Here is an 8,776-nt window from a genome sequence, read left to right on the forward strand (position 1 = left end):
GCGGTCGTGAGATAGCAGAAACTGAAGGTCATCCATTTTTGAAACGACAGGTAATACATCCTCTTAGGTGCTATATACCAAATGGTATTGTAAAGCACTAGATCTTCCAGACTAGCGCTGAGGGCTAACTATGGCTTGCTGTGTTTTATGTTCTCCCTATAACCAAATATGTTAATGAGGTACATTAGTATGCTCAGTCAGATTTACTGGAAGAGTTCAAAGACAAAAGAACCCCAACCCATCAGTATGCATTATGAACTATCCTTCAGCAGCCTTCACTGGTGAAGACACCGAGTTCAGGGGGGGGCATGGTTTATGAATGTTTTATATCGCTTTGTAATAAAATGAATATTTTCTTAACTGGAGCTGTGTGGTCAGGACAAAGCACAGTCCATTAAGAGAGAGAAAAAGTATGAGGCCAGACTGTCTGAGATTTAACTTAAAACTGAAGTAGTAACTGTAATTCCACCAAGAGAAATATTTACAACTTTTAACACTCAATTGCCATATTGGCCGTGCTTGTTGAGCCTGTAGGGGTTCAGTATCTTGCTCATAGACACTTTGCAGGGATATAAATTGTGACTTTTGGGTTATAGGAGAGTTTCTCGAAACAGTCCACCCTGCCGGCGGGATTGTTTTTACTCTTATAAAACAGTTTCTGCCTTCTGTCAACGTTTATGATATATTGGGACGCTCACTGTACCATAAAGCCTTAGTGACACGACTGCAACTCAGAAATGTCCCACATGTAATACAGCGTATTACCCATAATCCAGTTTAGTGCCTCAGTGTCAGCCGCCCTTGCAGGCCTGTGATGTTTTTTTTCCGTATGAAGGCATCTCTTTGTTGTGTGAAAGGTCCGGCTCCTCCTGTGATTGCGCCAAATGGAGCAACATGATACACTCCTACACTTTTCTGCACTTTGACAAAACATCAAGATGTAATCACGCACAAGCTATTGGCCATAATTGCTTCCCACAACTACTGTACACATCCTCTTGTGCTGCATATCCCTGCGTTTGTAAACAGAGCCTTGCCTTTGTGGATGGCTCTGCATTGCCTTGTGGGATTGGACCGCTGCCATGCGGTAATGGAAAAGGAGAGTCAAAGACCACTCCGGCCGTCTGCAAGGTCTTTGTTCCTGCTATTGTCAGCAAACGCCTGCCGATGGTGCGGGGGCCACATGCAGTAATCATTCCTGTCTCTCAAGGGCATGACATTGTGGCAATCCTTCGAATGATGATGAGTGTTTTTTTGGTCCGAGCACTGTCACAAGTTATTTCAGATGGGTGACACGGGCCTGTACCTAGCATACGGATATGCTTTCTGTGCATCATGCTTATCTTGTTGATGGAAAAAACTGGGGGAAAGGCCTGGGTGTTTTGGAGATGATTTAGTGAAGCTTAGATTGTTTATTTTAAGCATTGTGCCTTTATCTTTGGGTTTGACAAACAATTGCATGTCTCCCTCTGTAAGACTCCATAACCTGTCGAAAATACTCCTACAAGATAACAAACTATCAAGCTCAGTAACAGCTCATAGCCTTTGTATTCAATGCACTATCTCAGTTCAGTTGGGCATTGCGTGTGAATGTTTTGTAGCATGAAAAATGAAAACTGACTATCGACTACTTGTAATGTTGGCAACTTAAGAATTCTAGCTTCACTCAAAGCTTTAAAGAAGCTACATGCCTAAAATGTTAAATGTCCAGAACAAGATTAGTAGCAGTTCATGCCCAGACATCCAGTCAAAGCAAAGTAACACATTTATGAGACATATCTCTTAAAAGGGATTATAAAGCACCACAGGCACATTATAAGCACATTATGAGTGCATTATGATAACACAATCAGACCTTAATATAATATAATAGAGACTTGGCAGTTTTGTTTAATCTCCTAGCAACCATGTCTGGCTCCATCATGGAGGTCCAGTGGAGAATTGGCTGTGCACAAATAATGACATAATATAATTTCCTGATAATATTTTTAACAACTGGGTAAGCCTGAAAAAGCCTGAAAAGGATTGTGGATGTAGATCAATTCAGTAATGTTAGAAGTAAAAGTGAACAGTATGAAAATATATTTGTTTCTAAATTGAGACACAGGAAATTGTCTTATCTCTAGTCCCTGTAGCCCTAGTCTCTACTCCAAAACACTCTGTTGGAGCTTGAGAAGAGAGAAACTGTTACCTTGCTTTGTTAGCTACAACCAGCAGCGGTTGATGTTAACATGCGGCTACTAAAGTTAGCCTCTACTAGAAATGTCAGATGTTTACAAGACAGTGATGGTTAGCTGACCATACTATGGTAACTAAAAACCAAACATTATATAAACACAAAATTAATCAGATGTAGTGGCAAAAATCAGTTCCCAGACAAGAACAGCACAGAAATTTGCATTATTAAATTCTGTTGAGAGCGCCAAGTTGTATATTCAGAAATACAATCAGCTGCTTGTTTCCCAAGAGCTGAGGACCTCCAATATGGCCGCCAGAGGGGGTGTTACATCACCATAAATCCCTCGATTCAATATAGTAAAACAATGAACAGTATAGCTAATGGCCTTATCACATCTACGTCATACCAGATTCACAAATGCACTGTAATGCATGGAATTTCCTGATGTGATTATGAGAATAGAGCATTTAAGCTTGTAATATACAGCAAGCTATAACCCTTTTTTTTCTTGAATTACAATGCCTCACAATGTATCCTTGAAGATAAGTGGCACCGCAAAGTCCCCTTCAGCCGCTTCCCTTTGTGGTGACAAATGTTGTTAACGTGTCAATCACTGATGGCAGCCATGTGGCAGGCCGCCTGCCCCCATGGAATTAAATTATTCATTTATTCTGACTGTCTTACATCCAATTCCTGCCAATTACATGGCAACCGTCTGTCTCCAGGAGCATGGCAGTTAAAGTGCTTTGTTTTAAGGTACAGCAGCTGTAGCTCCGCCCTCTTTGGCACCCTCGGCCCGGGGGAATATTCCGAGTTAAGCACCCTCCACACCCCACACACACCCAAACACACACATATCTAAACATATCTCTTACACAAATGCGTACACACATGCACAAATGCATACACAAGCAGGCAGGCAGCCTTGGACACAGGCACACACACACACACACCCCCACACACACCCACATACCCACACACACACACACCAGCACCACCAGCAGTACCGCGACCTCATCCCTCATCCACCTCCGCCCAGTGTTTTCCAGACTGGGGCCTTATCCAGAGCTCCACACTGTTAGCGATGGAATGCTTTTCATGGAGATTTGCGCATGCCAAACTTCCTTTGGACTGGATGTGTTCGGGTGGTGGGTGTCTTTGTGCTCGCTAATTAGAAGCAGCTTGGTCCAGAATGCCTGTGTGCTCAGCGGATCCGTGCAGAATAACCTCCTCCCCACCTTCCCCCATGGCACAGGACGCTGCAAAAAATTAAAGGCCAGCCAAGGGATTGTCATCTTGGATCCAAACGTGTCAAGCAAGTTTTAGTCAAAATATTTTACTGAACTGGCAGATATACTGTAGTTCCAATAAATTTGACTTTTTTCACAATAGTGTTACTTGCTTCCATTAAATGCACTTGTAACAATTTAAAGTGTCTTGGAGAAAATCATATAGACCTGTATGAGGAGAAATGGGCATTTTTTGCAGTGAAGAAAACAATAATCTTTAAATGTATGAGTATCTGTCGCTGACTCAGTAAGCACAATGGATTACAGAGGAGATTGGCGGTGAATGGTTGCATTTCCACGCTCCCGCTGTGTGCAGGTCAATGTACAGAGGCTTAATTATTGATATTAGTGTCAGTGATATTAGTGTCAAAGCAAGATGGGCCTTCTCAGCACATTTGTTGCATATTTATGCAACATTTATGTGGTGCTGCAATCTACTGGAGCAAGTAAGATGGAGGGTGTCCATTTGGTAAAAAGGATTTTTACATGAAGTTTGTTTTTACACATTCAAATATTAAATCTTAATCACGTCATTAAATCTTAATCAAGTATGTACGGACATAATTCTCAAAGCCTGGAGGAACATATTGTCATCAAAGAGCTGACAGAATAACAATTAACTGCACATCCTTGTGCATTGCAAATTATAAGCATTCTGATCCTGGTTCGTACAAGGGGCTGTAATCACATAAATCTGCTAAGTGTTCAAACAATGGGCTGGGAAAAAAACACAAAAGGCACTTTTCATTTTGTAGGTCAAGATTGTGAGTTTTATGGGGCCGGTATCTGGAGACAAATATTTTACTAACTGACAACAGCGCCTTGGAAAACATCTTGAGTGCAGAGAGGCTTTTGGATGCATGAAGCTGTGAGCTGTGACGGAATTTGTCTGGAACCCTTCTTGTCCACGCATTACTGACCGACTTGAGCCAACGAGAGAGGTCGAGGCAGAAAGAAAGCTAGAGAGAAGGAGAGAGAGAGAAGGAGAGAGAGAGGGAGAGAGAGGGAGAGAGGGAGAGAGAGAGAATGTAGTGCAAAACAATGTCGCCCTGGGTTTAATTGGAGGAGCTTGGCATTTTACCGAAATGAAACAACAGGGAAACAGGAAATGCAATTACACCCACGGAGAGATGTGTCAAACAGGTTGCGAGCTCTCTCGCCACGCAGTCTCACTCCTCTGTAATGAACCGATCCCGTTGCCAAAGGCACCGAGGGTGGCTTGTTTCACAAAAGGTGTGAAGTGAAGCCTCTGTGCTGTGAGGTTTTGAGAGAGAGAGCGATGCTCCCCGGGCACGGCGAGGGCGAGATAAATAGAGAAAAGCCTCGCTATCTTTAACAGCCGCTACCATCTGGCCCTGGCGCGCCGAGGAGACAACATTAGGACGACGCTGGAAGTTGACAACGAATCCACCTCGTTTGCTCTGGTTCATTCCTCGTGTTAATAGCTCCTTTAATTAATGTAAACATATCATTTGGCGGGTGATGAGATATTAATAGCCAGTCAAAAAGGATAAAGATAAAAAAAAAAAATGGTTCTGTCAGGGCCGTAGATCGCTTCTCAATAACCTCTTGTGTGCACTGGATAATTGTCTCTTTTATCTTAAAATGGCATGTTGCATGCCGGGATAATGAGCAACTGCCACTCAGATAATTTAGACACAAATGTCAGGGTGATGAATGAGAAGGTTCAGCGATGACAATGGTACTAATGGGACCTTCTTCACAACACTCGGCTGTGGTTACTGGGCCTTTCAAACAGAGACGAAACAAATTCCCACAGTAAACATGGCCTAATTCTAGAGAATTTATGACTCAATGTTTGTTTCTACTCAGTATACACAAAGTCCTTACCACATGAAAATATATGCAAAAAATGTAAATCTCAATAACTCATTCAACAGTCATCTGGCATTCACTCTTCAAATATCGTTAAAACAAGAGAGAGAAAGAGAAAGACGAGATGTGGGGAAAAAAATCATTTTTACTTGTTTCAAGGACTTTCTCAAGTCAAGTGATGTTATCTCAAATGAAGCAGATTACTCCACTTCTTAAAGGATTATGGATCCTTTAGGATGTCGCTTATTTCAAGAAAAATGTTCAAGAGAAAAGTGTTACTACCTTGGAAAGAAGTGAAATCATCTCATCCCACTGACGGATTTTTTCCTTGTTTTGAGAAAAAAAAAAGGTTTAATATAAGATTAAATGACTTGTTTAGATAGATTTTTTTTTACAGTGTAACTCCCCTCAGATGAAAAACATAATTCCTTTATCATTGTCTTAGCGTGTCATCATAATTTTTATTCAATGCATTCTCTCATTGACTCTCATTGCCTTCATCAGTACTACTTTAAACACAGAGACAAAATATATTCGTATTCTCTAATTTAAGACAAATTGAATCCGAGTGAATCATTGTTTGTTTGTTGTTCCTCTCACATAATGAACATCCTTACCAATTCCTCTTGGATGAAAAACTTGAATTACTTCTTGTCCTTTTCTTTCATCATCGCCTCAGCATGTCATCACATTCATTTTTATTCAGATTTATTCTCATTGCTATGTCCTTGTGCTCTTGTGTACCACTACAAATGGCCTGGAAGCACTTGTTAAGTTCCTTTCCTCTTCAGGTCACACACTCGGAGGAAAAGGCTCTCGGTCTGCGCACACAGATGTGATATAGCGATCTTTCCACATGATATAGTGTTGCAATCAGTCAACACATGCTACGGCCGCATCATCTAACTCCACTGCTACAGGAAGGCTAGCTTTGATATTTTCCAAATGAGCGGGATTCGGTGTCAGGAGGGCAACGGCTTACAAGGTTGATTCACAGTTTGCGATATGCATAGTAATCACCATCGGGCTGGATTTACAGGTTCCCTCGGGGTCACGTCGCTTCAGTTACCCCCTCTCTCGCTCTGCGGGAGACCCAGCAGACATCTGGAATTGCCATCCTCCAAACGCCGGTCCGTGGCGAGGAATCGTCGGCCTTTTTATGACTGGAGCTTTGGAGCAGGGAGGTTGATCAAAGCCCGGCTCACTCGACTTTGTCTGAGTCACCCCCGTAGGGCTTTCATCACATCACAAGGACGAGGAAAAGCCTCGGTAGGGTGAGAACCCAAGTCAAGGTGATTAAAGAGGCAAGGCAAAGACATAACATACAGTATCAAAAAACACGTACCTGCAAAAAGTATCTTTTTTTTTTCAGGAACGAAGACGCAAATTTTTTTTTTCTCCATGACGCACACATCATTTTGATCTTATACAACTGGGCTTTAACAGATCCAAGGGTCATATAACTCACTGAACACCTAAATGGCCATGTAATCAAATCAAGTTTGAAAAAGAAAAACACCAAAATTGCAGTTTGTGTTTATTTTGTGACAGCAGCACATTGTTAGGTGAAAACCTTGTATCTCTAAAATGTCAGCTTTTCAGGAATTAAGAAAAACAGCCTTTAGCTCATGTTTTCAAGTTTATCCAATGGGGTTTTAAAAGGGCTGACGGATTTTCTCAACCCACAGAGGAGCATGTTATCCTTCAATTAAAGGAGTAGTTCACCCAAAAATGAAAATTCTGTCATCATCTCCTCACCCTCATGCCAATTGAAACACAGGTGAAGTTTGTCCATATAACACACAGGGAGGCTGCCAGCACAACTCCATAGCAGCCTTCTCCAAAACAACTGAAGTCAGTAGGGACCAGTTCTTCAGAGTTCCAAAAAGACCTACAGTATATTTACACCATAATTTAGTGCAAGGGCTGTTTTTGTTTTGGAACTCTAAAGAACAGGTCCCCATTGACTTCAGTTGTTTTGGAGAAGGCTGCTACCAAGTTGTGCTGGCAACCTCCCTGTGTGTTATATGGACTAACAAATTTCACCTGTGTTTCATTTGGCATGAGGGTGAGTAGATGATGACAGAATTTTCATTTTTGGGTGAACTACTCCTTTAAAGTTGCATGAAAATCACCAAAATTGGAGTTACAAGGTTTTCACGTGACAACAGCAGTATGTTAATGTAGATCATTAATTGAAATCTATGCCCACGCGTGGTGCCTGACTTTGTCTAGCCTTGATTCAAGTTCAAAGGATGTATACAGTATTTGAAGTTAATGATGAAAGTTGAAGAGAGGGAGAGATTCTCATATAACACTAATCTACTTTCTTTACGCACTTTAGCTCACTGCTCTCCAAACCCTTTTTCCTTTCCCACATCAGGAATGCCGGTCACGTCCGTTCACACAATTATCCAATCATTGCACTCCCCGTTTGGGTATATTACCAACTATGCACTTCTGCCTCAGTTCACTCGTCTTTCAGATCCCACCACCTCCCCATTCTCCTCCCAGCTAACATCAAACATCACATCCCCGCTCTCCTCTCTAGCAATATGAAATATAATCCAGCTGGGGTGTTTCAACACAACCTTGAACTGCAATCATGACTTCACTGCACTGTGTCGGCGCCAAATATGTTGCTCAGGCATTCCATCGCACTGTACCTCTCTTACTGCAGTGCAAATATGAGAATCTCAAACTAGTGAACTGCAATCTTAATGGGGATAAAGTGTGGAGGTTGAAGAGGAAATCCATAGCGGTAATTCTCAAGTTCCTTATTTTTTATTTCTGCTATTGATTTATTTTTTATTTTGTCTCCATCTTTGTGGCTCAGCGCTCACTGCTGTGATGTCTCTGCACTGCACTTCCCAGAGATTACCTGTCAATCAACCAGTGTGGGCGGGACTGTGCCATCTTTTTTTCCCCCTTGGATTTCCTGTTGATGCAGTTTGATGCAGTTTCTCTTTTCTTTGTCTGTTCAGCCATGGTGGCTATCGCTGCTCATGCTAACTACCCAGTTCTTCTTCTTCTGTTTATTCCAAACAAACCGCTTTTGCTGCTGCCGGAAACGTAAATCGCATCAGTTCCTGTGAGCATTTTTCCCGGGAAAGTCCTACCAGACACCGGGTGTTTAGAGTAGTGAATAAAAACATGAACCGACTACAAGTTAAATCACTATTGTCGATAGAGAGTAGCAAAACAGAAATGTATTTATATCAAAATGTCACAGATTATTGCTTTAAATAACCTTAAGCATTTTTTTTTTAAATAGTAAAATGATTTTATTCTGCGTCCTGGATTTAACTTTTCAGCGAGAACTCTTGCCGGCTTTGCAGTTATTGATATTGAGAGCAGGGGAGGAAACTGAGCGCCTGAGGTGACAGCAGATCCCAAGAGCGGTGAATGATGGAGGTTGACGGCTCCTGAACTTCTGTGGAGGTGTGCATGTTAATAGGTGGAAATGTTCTGC

This window comes from Centroberyx affinis, unplaced genomic scaffold (genome assembly GCF_046629955.1).
Source record: "Centroberyx affinis isolate AG114_WGS23_722 - 3 ecotype Tasmania unplaced genomic scaffold, CSIRO-AGI_Caff_v1 ptg005393l_1, whole genome shotgun sequence".
NCBI lineage: Eukaryota > Metazoa > Chordata > Actinopteri > Beryciformes > Berycidae > Centroberyx > Centroberyx affinis.